Raw genomic sequence first — 25,029 nt, 5'->3', positions numbered from 1 at the left:
GCTCCTGCTGTGTAATCCTTTGTTCTCTGCTTTCTGCTGCTGACTAATCTCCCTCCTTCCTCCTTCCCTGGGGCAATACAAGCTACAGTATTAATATAGCCCTGGTGGAGAGGATTAAATGGGGTAGTTAAGCAACAAAAAAAATCTTTTAAATCATTTGTTGCTAGAAAATGCGAGAAATTTGTAATTTACTTATTTTAAAAAATCTCAAGTCTTCCATTACTTATCAGCTGCTGTATGTCTTACAGGAAGAGCTGTATTCTTTCCATTCTGGAGAGCAGGAAAGGTTTTCTATAGAGATTTGCTACTGCTCTCTATAGTTCCTGTCACAGACAGAGGTGGCAGCAGAGAGCACTATTTCAAACTGGAAAGAATACACCTCTTCCTGCAGAACATACAGCAACTGATAAGTACTGGAAGACTTGAGATTTTTTAATAGAAGTTATTTACAGATCTCTGACATTTTCTGACACCAGTTGATTTGAAAGAAAAAAAAATTGCCTGGCTACCTCTAAACCTCTTAAGGACGGAGACAATTTTCGTTTTTGCGTTTTCGTTTTTTCCTCCTTGTGTTTAAAAGGCAATAGCACTTAAATTTTTTCAGCTAGAAACCAACATGAGACCTTATTTTTTGCGTCACTAATTGTAATTTGCAATAACAGGCTTATTTTTGGAAAAAATACACTGCAAAACCAGGAAAAAATTCAATGTGTGGTGAAATTGAACAAAAAACGCATTTCTTTTATTTGGGGGGTATTTGTTTTTACGCCATTCGCCTTGGGGTAAAACTGACTTGTTATGCATGATCCTCAAGTCGTTATGATTAAAACGATATATAACATGTATAACTTTTATTGTATCTTATGGCTTGTAAAAAATTCAAACCATTGTTAACAAATATATGTTCCTTAAAATGGCTCCATTCCCAGGCTTATAGCGCTTTTATCCTTTGGTCTATGGGGCTGTGTGAGGTGTCATTTTTTTGCGCCATGATGTGTACTTTCTATCGGTACCTTGATTGCGCATATGCGACTTTTTGATTGTTTTTTATTACATTTTTCTGGAATTGATGCAACCAAAAATTAGCAATTTTGCACTTTGGGATTTTTTTGCGCTGACGCCGTTTACCGTGCGAGATTAGTAATGTGATTAGTTAATAGTTTGGGAGATTACGCACGCGGTAATACCAAACATGTTTATTTATTTATTTATTTACTTTTATTTAAAACACGGGAAAAGGGGGGTGATTCAAACGTTTATTAGGGGAGGGGGCTTTTTACTAATAATAACATTTTTTTTTCTACACTCATACTAGAAGCCCCCCTGGGGTTAGGGTTATTCAACTTTGGGACTTCTAGTATAATTGCACTGATCTCTCATTGAGATCTTTGCTGTATACTTATACAGCAAAGATCAATGAGATCGGCACTTGTTTGCTGCATACAGCCAGGGCCGGATTAAGGGTGGTGGAGGCCCTGGGCAACCATTTTGTTGCCCCCCCCCCCGCATTTTCTTCCCCCACAAATAAACCATACAGCATTCTATACAGGTGGCTTCTTAAGGTAGGGGACTTAGTACCTACCCCTCCTCACTCCTGGCTGTATGGCTCAGCATCCTCCTCTGTTCTGCAGATGATGGTCCCTAGAGGCTGCAGTCCAGAGGAAGATGCCAGGCCCTAGAGACAGGATGGTGGAGATGTGAGCATCGGTGTGTTCCCACTTAATTCAATGCGAGAACACAGCACTTTAGCACTCTCTGTGCTCTCTTGCCCACTGTGTTAGCCACCACAGCTAGCATATGCAGTTGTGAATCGCAGGCAGAACCTGGACTTGCAAGTCTAAGTCCTATCTTCAGTTCCCAACCATATAAACTACCTGAAGCAGTAAGGAGCACCCAGAAAGTACTTAAAGGCTGTGTATAATATATAGCGGATATGGTACATGTGAACGTACCCTAAGGATCATGGCATACATAGCTGCACACAGGCTATATATACACCATATGCTGCACACAGGCTATATATATACCATATGCTACACACAGGCTATATATCCTACACTGCACACAGGCTATATACCATATGCTGCACACAGGCTATATACCATATGCTGCACACAGGCTATATACCATACACTGCACACAGCCTATATATTATAGGCTGCACACAGGCAATATATCATAGGCTGCACACAGACTATATACTATACACTGCACACAGGCTATGTATCATACACTGCACACAGACTATATACCATACACTGCACACAGGCTATATATCATAGGCTGCACACAGGCTACATATATATATATATATATATATATATATATATATATATATATATATATATATATATATATCCCTGCTCTGATATATGCCCCCATAGTATATGCCCTCGGCTCTGATATATGCCCCCATAGTATATGCCCCCTGCTCTGATATATGCCCCTATAGCATATACCCCTGCTCTGATATATGCCCCTATAGTATATATCCCTGCTCTGATATATGCCTCTATAGTATATACCCCTGCTCTGATGTGCCAATACAAAACAAAACCTCATACTCACCTGATCTGGGCAGATGACAGGTCTTCTCTCTTCTGGCTCTTCACTGTTCCTTCAGCCTGTCGGCAACTGTGACAGATGCTCCAGCATGCTCCATGATGTCACATCCCTGCTGGAGAGATCAGGTTTCCTTGCTAAGGTCCCACGCAGTCCTCTCCTCAGTGAGGGGAAGGGGCAAGGGGGAGTGAGGACCTCAGCAGGAGACAGGCACCCAGAAGCTTGACAGGAAGAATCCATTCAAAGACCCACCAGGGGGGAGTCTGAGCCTGCCTGTAGGGAGATGCTTACACAGGATTAACCCTTCACCTCCCTCCCTCCCTGGACAGCATGCAGTGTGGCCAGTGCTGTGTTCAGGTAGGGTTTCCACATGCTTTTTGCGCAAGGGACTGGCTCCCAGACACCACTTCTGGGTTTGGGCTGGTGGAGGCCCCCTAGTGGTGGAGGCCCCTGGGCACATGCCTCTTGTGCCCTCCCTTTAATCCGGCCCTGCATACAGCAATCGGATGCAGCTGTCAACGTTGACAGCTACATCCGATTACTGAATTAGCGGGCACGGCTATCAGACCGTGCCCCCTAAAAGCCGCAGTCCCGGACTACATGTGGCACTCGGGATCGCGGCAGTTCAGAGCGGGGTTGCCGCGTGGCCCCGCTCTTAACACCTCTTGCGGACGCATGACATACCGGTAGATCATGCATCCTTACATAGTTACATAGTTATATAGTTAATACGGATGAAAAAAGACACATGTCCTTAAGAGGTTAAGGAGCCTATTTGCCACTTCGGTGCCTATCCTGCTTTGTACACCTTAGGGCTATGTTCACATATTGTATTTCTGTCAGTCTTTTGATCAGTCTTTTCTCAACCAAAACTAAGAGTGGAACTGACAGGGCAAAATCATAATAGAAAGATTTGCACAGTTTTGGTGTTTTCAAACCCACTTCTGGTTTTGGTTGAAAAAAGACTAACCAAAACAGCTGATGGAAATACTATGTGGTAACATAGCCTAGTACTCCTTAGCTAGTGTCTCCAGAAAATGCAGACAACCAATCTGTGACCCAGTTTTTCCCATTGCCCTTAATTACAACCCAAACATCTTCTCAATTACTATCAGCTACGATATCCTCCAATCTTAAAGTGTCACTGTTGTTGTAACTTTCCATATCTAAATCAACAGTAGATGTCATATAAAGCAAGTTTGCAATTTACATTCATTATTTTTTATATTTTCGTTATCATGGTAAACACGGCACTTTGTTTTTTTTGTTTTTTTTTTTTTTTCCCCAGAGTCAGAAAACATTAAGTCCAGTGTATCCCAGGCCATCTGAGCGCTCACAGAGAGAAGGCAGTCATGTGACTGATGGACACATTGAGCCGTGACTCTCTGTACTGGCCGGAATTCCTGTGTTTAGTTTATTTTTTAGTCTTAGTCTATCTGACTTTAGGAGACTGGACCTGGATTTCTGGTAAGTTCAGCTTTGTTTTACAGCGTGATAACAACAAAAATAATAATGAATGTAAATTGCAAACTTGCTTTATATCACATACACTGTTGATTCACATTTTGAAAGTTAACAACAGTGACACTTTAAGATTCAAGATTTAAGATTGGATTAAAAACACAGAAAGGATCTGTTCACACAATGTTGAAATTGAGTGGATGGCTGCCATATAACAGTAAATAACGGCCATTATTTCAATATAACAGCCGTTGTTTTAAAATAACAGCAAATATTTGCCATTAAATGGCGGCCATCCACTCAATTTCAACATTGTGTGAACAGATCCTTTCTGTGTTTTTAATCCACTCCTGGTTTTGGTTGCAATATGAGGACCACAATACTGACTGAAATATACGTAGTGTGAACCCAGCCTGACCTAGTATTTACAAGCACACAGTCAGTCAGGGTTTATGCAGAACTTCCTTTTCCCTTACAAGGTTGACACCGTACACATATCTTCCTACAGAATGATGTTGATATCAGAATGTACAGTATATTCTATTACTTTCATATAGATGCACATGTAATTCTTTTATGTATACAACAAATAAAACTATTCTGTTATAAGATCCAATTACAATTTTACAGGCACCATCACAATGCTGTTTATTCTACTCTTATATTCAAACAAATCTTTTATATACCATCTACAGTTCATTCCTCCAGAGATTCCTTACAGATCTTCAGCAAACATGTAAGAAAATAGCTTTTACCTGTTATATAGATAACTTCACAAGTAGTCGAGGCGGTAGCTGCTATAAACCACAGCAACATTTTACTTTATACCCCATACTTAACAAAGCCAAGGTACAATTCTGCTGTTCCTTCCCTTGAATGTTGCCTTAGGCAAACTCTATGCTCTGCACTGCTGAGACCCGCTCACCTCAAAAAAAGAGCAGCACAATTGTGAATGATGAATCTATAATAATGCGGCTGTGGGACAGCTCGGCTGACAATAGACGCTCATAAAATAATTACATGCTTTCAAAGAGTACAATAAAGTTTATAGCCCTGACATGGTTCTAGTTGTTACCGTATGTTACAATAGGTGTTATAGGTATTGTGCTAAAACATAGTGAACATTAGGTGTAAATAATACATGGATCTTTTCTATCGAAACATAAAAGGGCATCATAAATTAAATAAAAGTCAAAAATTTCATTCAATTGTTTCCGTTTCTGAAAGAACATGAGCCCCAAGTGGTAGCGGGGACTAGCACCCAATTTCTTCATACATATCTCCAAAGTAATACTTTAATAACTACAGCTGTTCTAACATTATTGGTGCCCCCCCAGAATATTACTAAAAGCGTTTCAAACTTGACAGGAAAATTATAGAAAACTGAAAAGAAGGACAGGACAGGATTAGTGACCCCATGTTCAGTTTGAAACAAAATACTTTGATTTGAAGTATTTACCACGATAAACAAAGGACAAAATCAGACTAACCTGTGATTCTTGAAAAATGAGACTCATATGACTTTTATTAGCCTACAAATGGTTCCTGCTTACTGTCATTAAAAAAAAAAAAATCTTTTGACATGTTATGCAGAGATGTTAAAAGTTATGATCATTGCTAAGATCTAATCGATCCATTTATATAGTCAGAAGGAGTATATGGCAGCACACTTCACTCTCCAGCTAAGCGCTCAATCCTGGAATCCAGCTCTATAGGCTTAGGGCACAAACGCAGTTGTGTCTATACGGTCCATATGCCTTGGAATAACATGTCGGAACTCCTTACAGTACAGTGATCTCCAAAACAGTCAAAGCTCTCTCCTACAGTACTGACACAACTGTGTCAGTGCAGTAGCGCAGAGCCTTAACTGTTTTGAAGCTTACTGTATAATAATGATTTATAATGCAGGGAGTTCCAACAGTTCAGTCCATGACATATAGTCAGCTTACAAGCTATAAGTACGGAACATGTGAATCAAGTCATGTAAAAAAGCCTGTCTCCTGCAGTGAGATGGATTGAGCAGTAAGCCATCTGCTTCTACCAACTACATTTGGAGCACTGAGAGCCAGAACGGCCAAAACTTTTGACATGTCAAAAGTTGTTCTTGTTTTTTTTTTTTTTTAAAGGTTATAAAGAGTTATTCCATATAATGCTTGAAATAATTGGTAACACTTACCCCCTATGCTGTCATGTGTCCTGCTTGCCTCATCCTCAAAAACCTTGGTATCCCATCTTCAATAGTTTAAATTGTATTATTTATTTCTTTTATTTTTTATTCAGATGTTTGCCACTCCGAATCCTTCCACGTTGTGATGCAAATATGGCAAAGAAACCAGAAAGAACAGTTGCAGATTTGGAACCATGGTTCTAACCTGTATTATATCAATCTTACTTTGGTTTTAACAGGTTCCATGGGTCTAAAGAATGGCATGAAAAGGAGAAATTTAACTTTTTCTTCTGGGAAAATGTTTTATAGACAAATAAAACGAAAGAAGGTCGGCTTGGCAATGAATACCAGTATTATGTTTATAGACAATTAAATAAAGTCGATAAAGAAAGATGCACCCTACCTACAATAAAATATGGTGGTGGTTCCATAATGTTTGGTTTGATATTTTTTTCTATAAAACCCAGCGCACAACTTACATACCCATAAGGACTTCACCATTAACATCTTCCGTATAATCACTTCCTTTTACACAGTAATAGAATTTTTATTGATAGAATTTTTATGATGTTCCCCCTAATGACTCTAGCAATAGATTTACATTAATTCTTAAATTTCTCTTTGTGGACAATTAAAACAGAAGAATATATCTTCTATATTAAGGAAACATATAGTTACATAGTTACATAGTTAATACGATTGAAAAAAGACACACGTCCATCAAGTTCAACCAAGGAGGGAATGGATGTACGGAAGGGGGAGGGGTGATAGGTTCTATACATATGCATTTATATTATTTTGCTCTAAGAACTTGTCTAGCCCTGTTTTGAAGCCCTCTACTGTTTTTGCTGTGACCAGATCCTGTGGTAGACTGTTCCACAGATTCACAGTACTCATGGTAAAGAAGGCTTGTCGCCTCCGGAGGTTGAACCTTTTTTTCTCCAGGCGGAGGCAGTGCCGTCTTGTCCTTTGAGGGGGTTTTACCTGGAACATCTTTTCCCCCTATTTCTTGTAGGGGCCATTTATATATTTGAATAAGTTAATCATATCTCCCCTTCATCAGATCTTTTTTTACTTACTCTTGTTGGACTCTGGACCTCTGTTCCAATCACATTCTGGACCGGACCCCTGACTATATATATATATATATATATATATATATATATATATATATATACGGACATGAAGAGAAAGAAGCTGCTGCACCTCGCACCCATAGCTGACACCAATGCCTCTCAACTACACTTAAAAACCAATGCCAGGATGTTGGCACATAATTCGATCAAACCACATTGCCTCATGTACCATGTGCAGGTCCCCTGGCCCACACGAGTTCCTACACTAAATCAAAACTGTATCAGTCAGTGACCGCCAACCACGTAATGCGAGCGCATGCAAGGATGGGAGGCCACAGAATTACCCAGGCGCTGCCTGTGGAGAAAGCGGCCACCAAGCAACACAAATGTGAACAAGGTCCAACCACTCACTACTGCACCTGAGGTAGAATGGGAGAAATAGGAGGTGCTTACCATGTGTGCACAGGTGCTTCCTGCTAATTGGGGTCGCATGGGTCTTACCAGGAGGAGTGGTAGCCACTCAGAAAAGGGAGAAAAGTAAAATACATGCCACACCCGTCACTTTCATGCTTAGTTCCTTCTGGTCAGTTAACCAGTTAACCTTTGTTTTGCCTAGGTGAGTGACATCTTTTTTCACTTAGTGTTGCTGGATTCTGGACCTCTGTTCCAATCACGTTCTGGACTGAACCCCTGAATATATATATAAAAATATATATATACATATATATATATATATATATATATATATATATATATATATATTTCCTCTGTCTGTTAACACTTTGCCAGCTATTAGTTTTCTTGTAAAGCATGCTTGCTGTTCTTGTGTACTGCTCTATGTCTGTTATTTCTAGCTTGTCCTGACCTCGGCTCTGTTGCCCAACTTCTCTTGGATTCTGTTTTTGTACCTTGCTGCCATTTGGTTTTGACCATGGTCTGTTGACTATCCCTTGTATGTAAGTTTGTCTTTTCCATGTTTTTTTTTCACCTTATTGCAAGTAGGGACCGTCTCTATGGTTGTCCGTAGTCGAGTAGAACTGTTCAAGGAAGTAGGCAGGGTCAGCTGGTAGGACCAGATTAGGGCGCACTGTCTGTATTCTTCCCAACCTCCTCTAAGGCTACACACTACCTACAGTCTTGACATCTATTGTGTGAAGGAATACAATAAGGCAGCATTTACAAGTAGCTTTAATTTTTTTTTATAGTAACTATAATTTTTTTGCTTACTTCCAAAGATTGCATCACCAATCTTCTGAAATCTAGACTTAGTATCTACATTGCCCATAAGGTTCCATTATTCACAACAGGAAATTTACTGCAATGTTCTTACTCTTTATAAAATGCCCATAACGTGAAGCTCCAGTAATGATTCTTACAGATGTTAGAAGTGTGCATAATGACAAAGTTAAGCAAATTTAAAATTAAAAGAAAAAATATCCTGTGTTTATTTAGGCTATGTTCACACTACGTAAAAGTATGGCCCTTGTTGCCATCGGCAACAACGGCCGTACTTTGTACGGTGTGGAACATTGCCTATTCTTTTATGGGATCCTGGCCAGAGCGCATACACATAGTATACACTCCGGGCGTTATCCCTCGTGGCGCCGCAAACAACTGACATGTCAGTTTTCTGCGGCCGTAATTCTATGAGTTGCAGCCGCAGGAAGACCTGTCAGTTCACACAATGAAGCGAGCGGCTCTGGCCACTACGAACACTACGGCCAGAAAGATCATCCAGCCGGTACTGCAGTACTGGCCGGGATGATCTTTGCAGAGACCGGCCGTTACGTCACCGTCTGCATCATGGAACAGCCGGTCGTTTACGTAGTGTGAACATAGCCTTAAAGACAATTGTTAGTCTTCCATGTTCTTTTAAGTGGACTAGTTCCTCCACTGCAGACATTGTAATTGGAAAAATCTAGGTATAACCTTGCCGCCAGTAACATAATCACGTTCTGCGAAACATGGGACCTACGAATGGGGAAGCCCTGCATTAGACTCTTTCCCTGCCTGGCATCATGTATCAATATGATACATAGAGTGGGGAAAGTGTTTAAATCTTGGTGGCACTGTAATGTCACAGATGCCCTACACTATCAAGGTGGTGTACCACAGGTAGTACTTACTAGAGTAGGGATTCCTATCAAACTAAGTTTCTATTCCTATAGGTACTGTACTTTATTTATTTGCCTTGCCACTTAGCTCACATTTGGTAGCCTTTCCTTGATGGGTGACTTACTTCTTTATTGCACAGCCCAACGAATAATAATTCAGCCATGAGGTATACTGCTTCAATCTGAATCAGCTGTTAAATCTGAATAGAATTTGGTGTAATATTGTAGACACTAGAGATGAGCAAAGTGAATCCGGTAAATTAAAATTTGCTGCGAATTGGGCCATTAATTTGCTTCATTCTGCAAAGTGAATTCCTAACAATTTGTTAAGGAAATTCACAAAGAAAAACAAAATGGCGGCCGCACATGCTGTTTGGCGCATCACTAGGCAGGAGAAAGGAATTAACCATAATAGCGCCCGTCCAATCAGCTGCAGGCCCCTCTGTGATGTCAGCACTTCCCCCTCAACGTCTATATTAGGCGGTTCATTTACCAAGGTGTGTGTGGAGGAGAGAGCAGGATGGAAGCAGGCAGTTAGAGCAGAGCAGGGAGAGACTAAAGAGCAATTTAGGGTGAGAGAGGAGAGGATAGGAGGCAGATAGACGGTAAGTCGCAGTAGAAACTTTTTTGGGAAGTAACTGGTATAGGCTTATAGAAATGGTACTTATTATTAACAGTCATAAGCAGAACACCCTCTATGATAGGTTTGGAAACTCTGATAGCGTTTATGTATTACTCAAGCACTTTGCGTCCCAGCGGATTGTTTTTGTGGCAGAGGCAAGTTGTATTAATTACATTTTCAGAAGAAGTGAATTAATATGCATGTTTTTTTTCTTGATAACATTTTGAAGAAACTATCTTGAAAAAGCAGAATTAGCAGAAGAATACATACAAGAAAATCATATTTTTATGCAGCCGTGCAGAGAAAATTACTCTTGTCAATTAAACCACATTAATAGCTCATGCTGGTGAAAGTGACTCATTTCCCCTCAATTGTATTTGGTTTTAGTGTAGAATACTGAAGACCTTTGCATAATAGAGATAAGAAATGTATATAAAATATTGACTTTTTCTCTCCACATGATAATAGATTAATTCTTTGTGACCTCTGTGTCTTAACATTTGTGGTAGCAAAAAAAAGGTCATTACACCCGACAGAATAGAACCAAAGTAATGGGTGCAGAGGTTGCACTGCCTGAGGAGACATTACAATCTCAGTTTGGAAAGCCTGAGGAAGGAACTAGTGCAGTACAGTGCAGTGGGTAAATAAACATTAAGAAGAATGATCTTGGAGTGTCCTGTGAGTTCACATTCTGACCTGCACCAAGGCATCTAAAGTGGTTCCCTTGAAGGGGTACTCCGGGCTCGGGGGCTTTTTTGCCTATGGCCGGGGAGGAGGTGGATGAGGGCAATGACGTCCCCTTACCTCCCTGGTTCCAGTGGGATCTTGCCTCTGCCACTGACTGGCTGAGAAGACTTGAAACGTCACGTCTAAAGCACCTGCAGAGACCAGGAAGCAGCCAGGCAGCACGGACCGGAGTAGCGAGATCCGCGACACGGTGCTGGAACCGGGGAGGTAAGGGGACATCATTGCCCTCATCCACCTCCTCCCCGGCCATAGGCAAAAAAGCCCCCAGCCCGGAGTACCCCTTTGACTCTTTTGATTTGCTACTGTGCTTACACATTGTGATGGATTGTATAAGCTCTGACCACCAGCAGGGAAGTGGTTTCTATTGATTCCGTTCAGTAGTGTTGTGACTACCCTAGAGCACAACCCAAGTTAGTCTGAACATTATATCTATAACGCCCCTTGTCTGTTTATTTGTTTGTTTCTGTCTTGCTCACAGCCTCAGGACATAGTTATGAACAATGAACGTTGAAGACATTTGACATGTCCAAAGTTTTTCTAAATGAAAGGACACTTTAAAGGGAACTGGTCTTCTTCCTGTTGGAGTGTGAACTGGCCCCAGTACCTTATACTGTAGTTGCCTGGAACATCTCTCTGATGCAGCAACTTAAAAGCATATTTAAATTCACTCCACAGCCAAGACCAGAGATTAAAGAGGTATTCCAGGAAAAAAAATTACTTTTCCCATACCCACAGGAACTACAGCCGTAGTTTTGTGGTGTGGACAGTGCCTTGTCCACAATACTTAAATAAGTTCAAGGGAGGACTTGATACTTTTCTTGAACAATATAATATAACAAGTTATGGGCATTAGATTTCTGGTGATACGTTGATCCGGGGATTGTTCTGGTTGCCATTGCAGTCGGGGGGGGGGGGGGGGGGGGGGAGTTTCTCCATGTGGTGGGGCGGTTGTCTTCTGCCCCATAGGGGTTTTTCGCCTTCCTGGATCGACACAGTAGGATTCTCCTAGGTTGAACCTGATGGACTCTTGTCTTCTTTCAACCTTGTTTACTATGTTACTATGTTTGTGTGCAATCGGATCCCGGCCGGAGCGTACACACATCGTATGCGCTCCGGCCGGGATCTGTGCGGCTCCGGAAAAAAACTTCACTGTGGGCTATGGGAAGCTCTGATGCGGACGCGCGCTGATGCGCCCGCATCAGAGCTCCACGTCTGAAAGATCATGACCCGGCCGGGGTCACGGAGTGGCTGGTCTAATACGTATTGTGAACATAGCCTTAAAGTGTAACTCTTACTTCCCAAAACTTCAACCATAAAATTTGCACTTAGAAAATGTTTTGATGAACGATACAGAGAACCCATAATCACTGAATGAAATGGACAGAAGCACTCAGCTAACCTACATGTCCCATCCTGCCAACACAAACAGAACCAAATAGAGTCAAAATTCAGCCCCTCTCAGGATCAATTCTCTTTCAGCACATAGAACCTCATTGATCATCACTCACTAACATGTCATAATTTCAAAGACTTGTTCTTGTTCTTTGAATATGGCCAGTCCCTATTAGCGCCAGGTCTTTTTTTCTCAATTTGTAGACTAATTTTAAGCATCATTCACATTTCTTAATTTGCTTTTTGATTATTCTTAATGAATCCTAAATAATTGTTTTTATATCCTTTTCCCAGTACTTTCCGTCCTGTCTATAGCTCATACAGAGCGTAGCGCAATCACTTAGCAGAAGCAATAAGCCTTTTTATAGCAAATGGACTTTAAGAGAAAGTTGAATGTTAATAGGATGTGACACAATAATTTAGATGTGAATGAATTTTATCTCATTAGCATGCTGCCAACTGAATGTTATGTTGGATTTGTACAATGTCAATTTAGGTACCATGTAACTTATTGTTTTGTTAAATGAATTATAATTGCAATTATCATGATGGCTGCCATCTGCCCTGATCTGCTGTTCGCCCGTTGTGCAATGTGCCCTGTTTTCCCATTGTATAATGTTTTTGTTCAGGGCATTCCTAAAAATAATGCAAGATGACATTGGCTGCATTGGTAATATGAGTGTTTTAGTTTGACCCCAAGTGTGGCTATGATATTATTCTGGAATCTCAGAATAGTAAGATGCATTGCATGTCTGCCAAGCATTGCTTCCCACCAGCTCTAGACTTTCATTTTGGAGGAACCAGCCCAATATGATATGTTCTCCATATCGAGTCTCTCTCCTCTTAAGATATACTGGACACGTTGATTTGCTATGTTTGAGGTTTAATTTTAGTGAAATTATGCAAATAATTGACTAACTGAAATTCTGGCAGGAACATTGATCAATCAACATGAGGAATTGGCAAAATTGGCAGCAGATTTATTTATTCATTATTAAACTTGACTGCTAAGTACTGGATAGCAGGTTTGTAATTATGATAGCCCATTTCATATTGGTTCTGATTCCTTTGCTACAAGGTAGGCTAATAAAGCCAAAAGTCTGGGTTACTTATAGATGTGCATATATATATATATATATATATATATATATATATATATATATATATCTTGCTCATTCTAGGAAGAAATTCTTCCTAGAATGTCACTGATCACCAGCACATGAATATGTAAATTTAAATGTCCACTATCGCTTCATATAACTTTCCTCAAACAAATAATCTATGTGGTCCGTAAAATATTTGTAAATCACTTAATTTGACCAAAATATCAATAAATAAATTAATTAAAAACTATAAAGTCTTAGGTAGAGATGAGAGAACTTTTAAAAGCTTGGTTCAGTAGGGTTCACCAAACTTTGAACTTTCAAATTAAACCTTAACCCTTTCACGACCTGGGACCATTGATGCAGGTCGTGATTTGACATCAGCTTATGGGATCATAATGATCCCATAGCTAATGTCCCCTGTGTCTACCCCCTTTCCAATGTCCCCTGCCACTGTTACTATCTTAAAACAGCGGCAGGGGAGAGAGAGGAGGGGGCAGAGGGCACGGCTGCGTGCCCGGCGCGTGTCCTGCCTTACCTCCAGTCCCCTGCCGGCCTCGGTAGCTAGAAACCTCTGGCTTCCGGTTTCTATGGCTACCATCGGGGCGGTCAGTTCGCAGAGCCCCGGTGCACACTGGAGAGACAGTTCTCCCTCTGTAGAGGGAGAATTGTCTCTCCGGAGCCCTATAGATACTGCGGTCTTGCTGAGCCCTAGAGATACCACGCTCCGGTGCTGAGAGTTCCGGCAGGTCCCAGTTCACTGATAGCCGGGACCCGCTGCGGATGACATAGGCGTAGCTCCTGCGCCTGTGTCATCCTCTGCAGTAAATTCATGTTGCTGCAGCACCAGGCATAGGCTGCAGCGACGTTAATTTACTGTGCAGCGGCGGGAGGGGGTTAAATTAACTACACTAAAATAGCTGAATGATTACAGCTGTGTAAGTGTGGTTCAGCAAGTTCACTCACAAATACTCACCTGTCCATGCTCCCTCGGTTTCCTCCACTATCTGATTGAGAGGAGAGTGATAGCCAGCTAACCCAATTACTGACCACGGTGCTTTGTGATGATTTTGTGATTGGCTGAGCGGGTTGTCAATCTCGTCTTGGGAGTGACAGCCCGCTCAGCCAATCACTGGCCCTGAAGCTGTCCCATATTAGTCAGTGATTGGCTGAGTGAGATGAAGGTGGCCATAGACTGTACCTATGTTTTTCTGGACTACCCAGGGCTGCATCCACCTGTTTTCAAATGCCAAATGATTAGACTCGAGCATGCTCAAGTTGCAATTATGTCTATTGAAAGTGTATTTGTGGACCAAGCACAAGCCCTTTTCCATTGTAGATGCTCCAGCACACTCCTCACAGTCCTCAATATACCAGAACACAGGAACGGTAGTCTACAGACCTGATTATTGATTCAAACAATCTGCACTTTGCTTCAACTGGTTACATTTATTGGTAAGATGTCCATACATGTATATACAACACAGCACTGATCTACTTACACAGAGCCAATGCTTTCAATCCTATGCTCTCCAGTCCATCATTCTGTCATACAATGCCTCACTGCCTCCTTACTGATGTTTGCAGAAGTGGTGCTGAGGAGTGATTATTTACACCCACTTAAGCCCTTTATTGTGCAGGTACACCTACTTAGTGGCTGTATTATGCAGTTACAAAATTACTGTTCATGATAAAATTACATATCTACATTCCTTATTATAATAATGCATGAAACAGATACATTCGAAATGCATAATCTTATCAAACAGGTAACATATATAATGACCGTAATCAAGACTAACACCCAGGAGGGAGATAACAATTTAAAGAATAAGATGTAAGGTATCTCATTTAGCCCCTTAGGCGGTAGGATATTTTGTTTGGCGATCCTAAACTTTCATTTTTTAATGATTATGATTCACCTTTGCATTTTTACACTACCTGATTTGTTTCAAAACTTACAAATAGAGATGAGCGAAACTCGTTAAGATTGAGTTTTAATGAATTTCATTAAAACAGCCAAAACTATAGTAGCTACAATACTGGGAGTGCACCTGCACGTGGTACATGAGGCAATATGGTTTGATCAAATTATATATTAACTTCTCATGCTGGTTTAATAAAGCTGTACAGGTTTTCATATCAACCATTGGTGCGATGTGCAGCCATTTCTGTCCTCCGGGCTTGTGCATTTTATGTATTCTGTCCCTTTTTTCATTGTGGCTAGCACTCCTCCCTTGTAAGACCCATGTGATCCAAATTAGCAGGAAGCACCTGTGTACATATGGTAAGTACTGTACCTCCTCTTTCTCCCTTTCTACCTACTGGAGGTTTGGTGAGTAGTAACACCTTGTCCACACTTGTATTGCTTGGCGGTTGCCTTCTCCGCCGGCGGCGCCTGTGGGGTTTGGGGGACCCTTGGGGTTTGGTCCTGTGACAGTGGGGTTGCAGGGCCATTCTGTGGCCTCCCTTCCCTGCTTGCGCTCGCCTTGCGGGGTTGGTGTTCGCTGACTGGCACAGTGTCGTTTATCGTAGGGACTTGTATCGTATGTGTTTCAGAGACATGCACGTGGTACATGAAGCAATATAGTTTGATCAAATTATATACTAACTTCTGATGTTAGTTTTTAATGTAGCTGAACAGGCTTTCATATTAACCATAGGTGCCTTTTCTGTCCTCCAGGCTTGTATAATACTGGGACTATTACTGAATGGCAAAAATGTTAAAGCATGTTTTTGTAAAAGTGTCAAAAATCGCAAAATCACAATTTAAAAAGAAATGTAAATCAGCCAGTCAATTTCTGCCATTCCTCTCCTCTCTGTCCCTATATCACTCTGTTAGTCTCTTCCTGCTCTGCTCTAACTGCCTGCTGCCATCCTGCTCTCTCCTCCACACACAGCTGACTGGCCACCTCTGTTAGGTGCTGACATCAGAGAGGGGCCTGCAGCTGATTGGACAGGCACTAGGGATTATAGTTGATCCCTTTCTCCCACCCAGTGACTCTCCAGACAGCACGTGCGGCTGCCGTTTAGTTTTTTTTTTTTTTTTATTTCCTTAACAAACTGGCGGGAATTTGCTTCTCAGAACTAAGCGAATTGACAGTGCGATTCACAGTGATTCTTGATTCGCCAGATTCGCTTTGCTCATTTCTACTTACAAGTAAAAAATGGCAAGCACCTCTAATACAACTATTTATACTATGCAGGTGCATGCTGACATGGCTGAAATGAAGACACAAAAACAGAAAAGTGCAACGGCATGCTGCAAATGCCAAGACATATGGTACTGTATAGTGTAGGGAGCTCTGTGGTCACCTTAACATGGTGGGATAGTGCACACTATTTGATCAAATAATATGCTAAGAACCTTATTTCTATACATTTTTTTCTATAGCTGTTTTGCAATTCTAACTATCTATAGCAATCACTGTCTTAAGGCCCTATTACACCAAGTGATTATCGGCCATATTTGGCCAATTATTGGCCGTTATGGCTGATAATCGATTGGTGTAATAGCTAGTGTTAAAAGGCAATGATCAGCCGACAGAAAAAATGTCAAAAAGTATAATGATAACAACAGTCTGCTGACCATCGCTCTGTGTAATAGAAGCGGCAACAGCAGACCGCCAATATCTCCTATTGGATCCCCTCCCATAGCTCCTTGCTGCCCTCTGACTTTACCCGTTAGCTGCCAGTGTGTTTAATAGCGCCGACAGCTAGTGGGGAATGAGGAGTAAGCGAGCACTGATCTGATAGAAGGAATGGTTTTTCCTGTAACCAATTATTAGCTTCTCAATGAACAGTAATCCTACTCTAGCTTTCCAAGATTCCAATATTTTAATATGGCCCCTTTTAATCAAAGTAGAGTGTTTATCATATCTGATAGCATAAAGCAGGCCCTTTTTAGTTTTCTGACATTTTTTTAATTCCTTACTTTTTATTAGTCTCACTTCTTGCTAGCTTTGTCATTTTTTTGTTCCTCTTAGAGACTTACTGGAAAAAAATGGCATTTTCCTTAATTTTTTTCTCAGCACATTATTCTTTTAGCTTTTATAAGCTGTGTATTTTGGACATTCTTGTTTTTCACCATTTTTTGTCAGTTGTTTTACAAAATAACCACATACAAAAACCAGTATCACTTCTTTTTTACGTCAACGTTGATAAAGAATATCACAATAGGGCCATAATAGAATGAAAATGTTATATTCCTATGAAATATTCCACAAAATGTATTGGAGAGCATGCAGACCTATCATTCTATTCAAGTTCATGGAGGGTCCCAGAGGTCAGACCCCTCCCCCACAATCAAACACCTTGCCTAAGGAGCTACATAACAACTTCATGCGTTACCTTTAGTATATACTAGAGATGAGCGAACCTCGAGCATGCTCGAGTCGATCCGAACCCGAACTTTCTGCATTTGATTAGTGGTGGCTGCTGAAGTTGGATAAAGCCCTAAGGCTATGTGGAAAACATGGATATAGTCATTGGCTGTATCCATGTTTTCCAGACAACCTTAGAGCTTTATCCAAGTTCAGCAGCCCCAGCTAATCAAATACCGATCGTTCAGGTTCGGATCGAATCGAACACGAACCCGGTTCGCTCATCTCTAAGATATACATATTATATTACTTTGTTATCAATATATTATCAAGTTCTTAACTATTATAAACTTGGATTTTAATTCTGTTCCATAGATTTTTCCTTGCAAAACATTGGCACTAGACATTAGAGCTGGCCAATTACTCACACAGAGGGAGTGCACACAATCATCCATGCAAACTATGTGTTTTATAGTAGTTCCAGAAATAGCTTCCTCTATCTACAATAAACATACACTAATCTTTCATAAATAATTGTGTGCTGTCCATCTATCTGATTGATTTCCTGTATAGTGGGCCCATAACAGTAGAACCCAAGAGATTTGCATATAGAGAATGCAGCTTTAACATAAAAACAGTCCTTATAGTTAGGAAACTCCTATTTAATTTGACTTAAAACAAAATATTAAAGGGTACATGTCATAATAACTTCTAAATCAACAGGGGAAGTGAAATCTGAACACATGAACTTCCAGCTAGAGATGAGCAAATCACTCGGAAATTTGTTTCGCAACGTTTTTGAATATTCTTGAACTGCATACAAACAAATCTCTTTAAAACAGGTAAACTATAGTAGCTACAATAATGGGACTATTACAGAGAAGCAATTTTTTTTCAACAGCTCTTGCTGCGACAGTGTCAAAAAATGGAAAATGTTAATTTAAAAAAAGTGTTAATCAGCCAGTCAATCATTCAATTTCTGCTATGGACATTGGTGGATCAGTGGCGTAAAATCAATTTTCATCAGTGGACATAGGTAAATGAACACCAAGTGAGTTATTAAGATGGACAAACCACAGAGAAAACAGCCACCAAGTTGAAAAACTAGACTGCACCTCACAAGATAATAGAGAAATGTAACAAATAAATTTTATTGACATGAATGGAAAGGACAAACACTTAAAATCATTTAAAAAAACAGCATTACATAACTCCTCACTGGTTCTGATGCAACACAGTGAAACCTGACCAATCTAGATAAATAGATGGAGGCAGCTATCACAAAATAAGGGTTGTGCAAATAACAGGAAAAATTCCATCAATCTGAAAAATCTATAATATTAATAGAAAACACACCATAACAACAAAAATCAGCCATAAAGTGCAAGTGCAAATTTTAGTATGCAATATACAGACACAAGTAAACTTCCATAATGGGATCAGGTCAGGAAAAAACACATTTCGTCAAAGGAGTTTCTCAAGTGCCAGTGATGAGTTATGTAATGGTGTTTTTTTTAATTATTTTAAGTGTTTGTCCTTTGCATTTCTGTAAATAAACGTCATTTGTTACATTTCTCTATTATCTTTGGAGGTGCAGTCTAGTTTTTCAACTTGGTTGCTGTTTTCTCTGAAGATTATATAGGAGTCGAGTTGACTAGCACTCCCTATTTATTGGTTTGTGGTGCCAGCCCATTTACTATTATTAAGATGGACAATGGCTTTACTGCTCAAACAGAAAACCACCCACAATCCACCATCCTCTCGTCTCTGTCCCTATCTCTCTGTATTTCCCTCCCTGCTCTAACTGCCTGCTGCAACCTGCCCTCCACTATACACAGCCGACTGGCCGCCTTCAGTAAGCCAATCAACTTATATAGGGGGGGTTACTGACATCACAGTGGGTTTTGCAGCTGATTGGATGGGTGCAAGGGATTTTGGATAATCCCTTGCTCCCACCAAAAGACAGTTCTGTAAACTAACATGTGTGGCCCCAATGTTCAGCAGATATGTTGAACATAACGCTGTGAATTCGCTTCGCTGAACAATGCAAATTGACAGATTCTTTGCTCGTCTCTACTGCCAGTCAGTACAGAGAGTCACAGCTCAATGCGTCCATCAATCATATTTCTGCCTTCTCTGTGAGTGTGCAGATGTCCGGGACTCTCTGTGTTTAGTCTTTTTTTTTTTTTTTTTTCAACCAAAACAAGACCAAAAACTGTGTTCAGGAGACTGGATCTAGATTTCAAGAAAGTATAGCTTTTATTAAAAGATTGATAACTAATTTTTTTTTATGTATGTATTGATGTAAATTGCAAATATGCTTTATTAAATTGCAAACATGATTTATTTCATATCGGCTGTAGATTTAGACTTTGAAAGTTAGAACAGCAGTGCCCATATGATATATTCCATGTTATTGTTGAAATCAAGGTAGAACGTGATCTGTGTTCCTGAGACGGTGGACCGTCTTTGATTACTTCTTACTTCCAGTAATTTCTCTTTGATTTATAAATAGCTTGTAACCTAAATATACGCACCGCTGTCACCGAACACCTGTAGAAGGAAAACACAATTAGCGAGCTGCATGATTGCTGTGGGGGTGTTTAGTACTGGCATCTTTTCAAATAAATTGCGGGAATTTTCTGCTAAACTGTGGAGGCACAAACTTGACTATAGTAATTTACAAAAATGTGTTGTTGTTGTTGTTTTTGTGTTTTTTTATGATGTAATAACAATTTCCCACAAATAAAGTTACCTTGGAAACCACAAATAGAGAACTGTGGATGTGGAGACAACAAAACTGTTTACTTGGAAAACATCATCTCTCTGCTTTTATATATTTTTACCTTTGAATCACCTTTGGAATAATTATGGCAAAAATTATATATGTATATTAGTGTTAAACGAGCATGCCTAGTTGAGCGTAGTGCTTGATCGAGCATCAGGGTGTTTAATCTAGCTTGATGCTCGACTGAGCACCTTGTGGTGCTTGGGTAAAGGTGACCATACACCTTCGATAAGAGATACTCGTTCAGCCATCAGTTATATCTTCTGCCCACTACAGTAGTGTATTGCATTTTGTTATACAATTTTTTTTTAGATTTCATTCTTTCATGGGTCGTGTGAATGAAATACATAAAAAAATAGAACGAAAAGATGCAATACATCACTGTGGCGGGAGGAAGTATAGTTGATAGTTGAATGATCATCTGTTATTGAAGGTGAATGGCCACAAGGTAAGTGGATCCATCAAGAAGTATAAGTGCTTAATTTATATTTCCCATTTCTTTTAATCCACTCTTAGTTTCAACTCAAAAACAGCAGTGGTAAAAGGGCTTAAAGGAAGTGGGCCCTGCACAACTTTAATTGTCAGTAACAGAAGCAATTTCCAGTTCATAATCCTATTCATAATCTTTTGGCAGCATGTTGACCCCTTAGTCTTGCGGTCATTTTGTGTCAAAGCGTCATAGCTGGGGGCTGGCCAAGTGTCTGTCCCCAGGTCAAGCCAGCTCCTAGCTCTGCCTCTGTAAGTGACGCTACTTGCTGGCTGCTGGAATCCAATGATTGCTACAGGAGGGCAACCAATGAAATTTAATTACATTTCTCAAGCATGTCCATTGGATTTTCAATGATATTTCTAAAGCATGTCAATTCTTTGGGTGGATAGTGGAACGTGCTTCAGAAATCCCATTGAATCAATGGGACAGGCAGAACAGGTGTGCTTGAAATTCCTAGCCTGATTCTGTAGTGTGAACATACCCTTAAACATGGTTGTCTCAGTCTTGAAAGTCTCTCTTAAAATCACTACTTTACCCATTATACCTTTGTCTCTGGCTTAAACTGCACTCGGCTAAATAGCCACAGTTTTCCCAGGGGATTATCACTACCATCATCTTAGTGCAACCACCACTTCACTGCTTCAAGGCACTAGCCTAAGGGAGGGGGGGGGGGAGAGTCTGGTGGGATCAGTCCAGCAACTTTGACCCGAATGAGGGGGACAACCCTCATCATCCACCATCATTTCCCACAAGCAAATCTGTCGCCCATTGCACTGCTCCTGTCCTCAAAACACATTTCTCTTTTGACAGAGCAAATTTGTAGTAACTTCTTGAAGCTCACGGAAACTTTCTGAATAGCATGCCTCAATATCCCATGTATACTCAAACAGCCCATTGAGGTAACCAGATGAATGAGCCAAGGTAACAGCAGAATAGGATCTCGCACAAGCAATGCTTTTTAATTCAATACATATTAATTTTCTTTTATCTAAGTTGCTTAACACACAGAACACGATTTGGGCTACAGCTGAGCGGCTTTAAAAATCTCTTGTGCCAAAGCCATTTTCTAGATAGATGCTAATAAGCTTTGTCTTCTTTCCAGCCAGGTAGGAATGTTTTATAACATTTTGTTTGTCTCATGGATTTTTACTCTGTGTGTTCCATTGTTTTCTAAGTCCAGTGTTATTTTTCATCCTTTTCATTAAACAAAGAGAGACCTGTATTCTTCAGCAACACCTTTATCCCTAGGTGGGCGATGTATTGTTGCTTTACGAAAGGGAAAACCAGAAATTAATCGATATGGCTCCAGGGTGTGATGAGAACATTAATATCATGTTCACATGTAGATAGCTTGGAGATTATAAAGAGAGAAAGGAGGCTCGGAAGGAATTATGTGAGCAGAATGCCAAATTAATAATGGCGGTCAATTAATGTAAACACACATGGATTTCATTTAACAGAGGTGATAAGGCAATGTCTTTCAATCAATTACTGCCCGTAGGTGGAAGGTAATTTTACTTGCATTTATTCCTGATATGGTGCTGTGCATCAATGCATCTCTTAATTCATTTGAGCTCCAAGACCAATTTATAAAACTTCCCGTTTCGGCAGTGTAAAAAAAAATTGCTATTTGTTGTAAAAGTTTTTGCGGGGATTCCATTATAGACTTGCATACATTTGATATATGAATGTAATATAATGGATAAGGATGGACAAGTCTGTATGCCAACAAGTTGCTCCATCTTGGTGCCAGGAACTTACTTGTCCAGGCTCCTGCACCATGACCACCTTCTGCCAAGCATTTCCTGGGTGTTAAAGGTGTCATCCAGTCCTACAATAAACTGTGGCTATTGGCCTAGCAAAAGACTGGGACACTGGGCCATCTGATACTCAGCAGTAGTATCTTAAAACAGGCGTCATCTGGCTACGCAATTGGTCTCTCTCAGCCTTGGCCTCATTAGCTTTTCTTTTACTTTGTATGTAGCTTTTTTCTGCTCTCCTGATTTCCAGCTTGTTTGACCCTGCCTTTGCCTGCCTATTGGTCCTGATGTTTTTGTTCATACATGCCTATTTGGTGTTGATCTGGCCTGTTTGACCTTCCTTCGCTCCTGTGCATTTACCAGGTATAGAAACCATTGCCTGATTGGGGCCACCATTTAGGGCAGCTGGTCTAAGTAAGTAAGGACAGAGGAGTATGTAAGAACAGGGCAGCACTGATCTCTACCTAACATGACACTTGGCCATTGTATTTCCATACAAGGTTTCCGCAACCAGCCTAGCTTGACTCCACTAAAGTCCTTAAAAAATTATCTATGCCTAGGTGAATCAAGTTATCTGTGTTGAACCATATTATATATATATATATATATATATATATATATATTTTTTTTTTTATTATTTTTTTTATTTAATAAAGCTGAAAAAAATAAAAAATATTTAAAGGATACCTACTGTGACTGCGTGTTACTTCATTTTATTATATTAGGTACATTACATGTTATATACAATATATAATATTGTTTACTGACTAAAGCTCACAGAGACTGGAAGGATAATAAAATTCCCCTGTCCTGGTCATGCCACTAAAGCAATTCACTCAATGCCAATATGCTGTAGATAAACTATTTGAGAGCTTTCCTACTGTTCCAAGAAAGTAACTCTATAGTATGTCACTTCAGGGCTACCTACCTATATACTTTACGCATCTGTAGTGCATTCATAATTGGAGACATTGTTTACTCCGCACCATATTTCTTGTATTGAATTATTCCTATTTAAATTAGCAATCATAAATTCATGTTCCTAGGTAATGAGAGCTTGTTGCTTACAGCATAAATCTCTGCCGGGGGGTTAAACAACAACAGGAAAGTACACATTTTGGAACAAACTAATATTTCCAGAAGCAAAGCAGCCATCAGTTATAGCAGTAATTTGGCAACAGTGACTTACTTAGATGATCAAAGGCCTCTCTTGGTGGCAGGGTAGCATTATGATTCTCCGCAGTGGAAATGAACAATAAGTAGAGTCTAGTTGTGTTGACAGCAGCACTCTAAGGAGTTGAGACTGCTGACTTCTTTGTGAACTACTGAGTACAATAGCTATTTCGAAACAGACTAAAAGTTAGAGCCTTTGTAATAATTAGTGGTTAGGGATGCAATGTTCAGTCAGCAACACTTGTCCATTACTATGTAAGATATTGTAAATGTTCTGTGATATAGGATCTTTGTGCAGTATAATGCCCGCCTTATTTTTATATAAAATTTAAGTCCGGCCTTTTTAAAAATCTGGCAGCCGGCAGGGAGGAATTTGATCAGGAGTACTTACTTACCTCTCCCAACGAGCGGTGGGACCAGCCACAGGATCCCCGCCGGAAGGCATTTTCCCCCGAGTTGTGATGACACGGGGGAAAATGTCTGTTCCACTCAGCCAATCAGTGACTGGAGCAGCATCCCCCTAGTCACTGACTGGCTAAGTGTCCAGTCCATCAGCTGGGTCATGACGTGTCAGTGTTGGAGATCCCAGAGCCTGGCAGTGATCCCGAGGCCGGTCCCGACGCTCACCATGGCCAAGGAGAGATGCAAGTTTGTTCTCCTGATTAAATTCCGCCCTGCCTCTGCCTTCTGCCAGATTTTAAAAATGTCCAGACTTTTCCTTTAAGCTTGTGTCACACATGCTTATAAAAAAAATCATTCCATAAGTTTTTGGGCCAAAGCCATAAGTAGATCTAGCAGGAAGGAAACATTTTTTTTTTTTTTTTTAAGTTTTCCATGCTTGATATGAGCTCAAACTCTTAGTGAGTTAAGAAACCGGAGGATCTAAATTCTTACTGTTTTTACATATTAAAAAAAATCGCTAATTTGGTAAGTAACTTAGGGATTAGAATTCTCTTTAAGGAGACTGCCAAAAGGCCCATGGAGATTTATCGGTCATTCACAATCCAATGTTAGTTGTGATATGCAAAGTAGCTCTCTCTCAGAAAGTAACTTTCTCTATGGTGCTATGTTAAATGAAGGCACCCCTATTATTCACTGCTTGACTCCTTCAGGCTATGTCCTCACCACGTCTTTTTAGGTAAAACAGCCATTATTAAAGGCAGTCAGTATCAAAATACAGCTGTTTTTGTCTTAAAAAATAAATAAATAAAGACATTGTGGGAACATAGCCTTGAAATGTTACTGTCATATG

Source organism: Dendropsophus ebraccatus, chromosome 2, assembly GCF_027789765.1.
Source record: "Dendropsophus ebraccatus isolate aDenEbr1 chromosome 2, aDenEbr1.pat, whole genome shotgun sequence".
Classification (NCBI taxonomy): domain Eukaryota; kingdom Metazoa; phylum Chordata; class Amphibia; order Anura; family Hylidae; genus Dendropsophus; species Dendropsophus ebraccatus.
The sequence above is the reverse complement of the archived record's forward strand: the minus strand, read 5'-3'. Positions refer to the sequence as shown.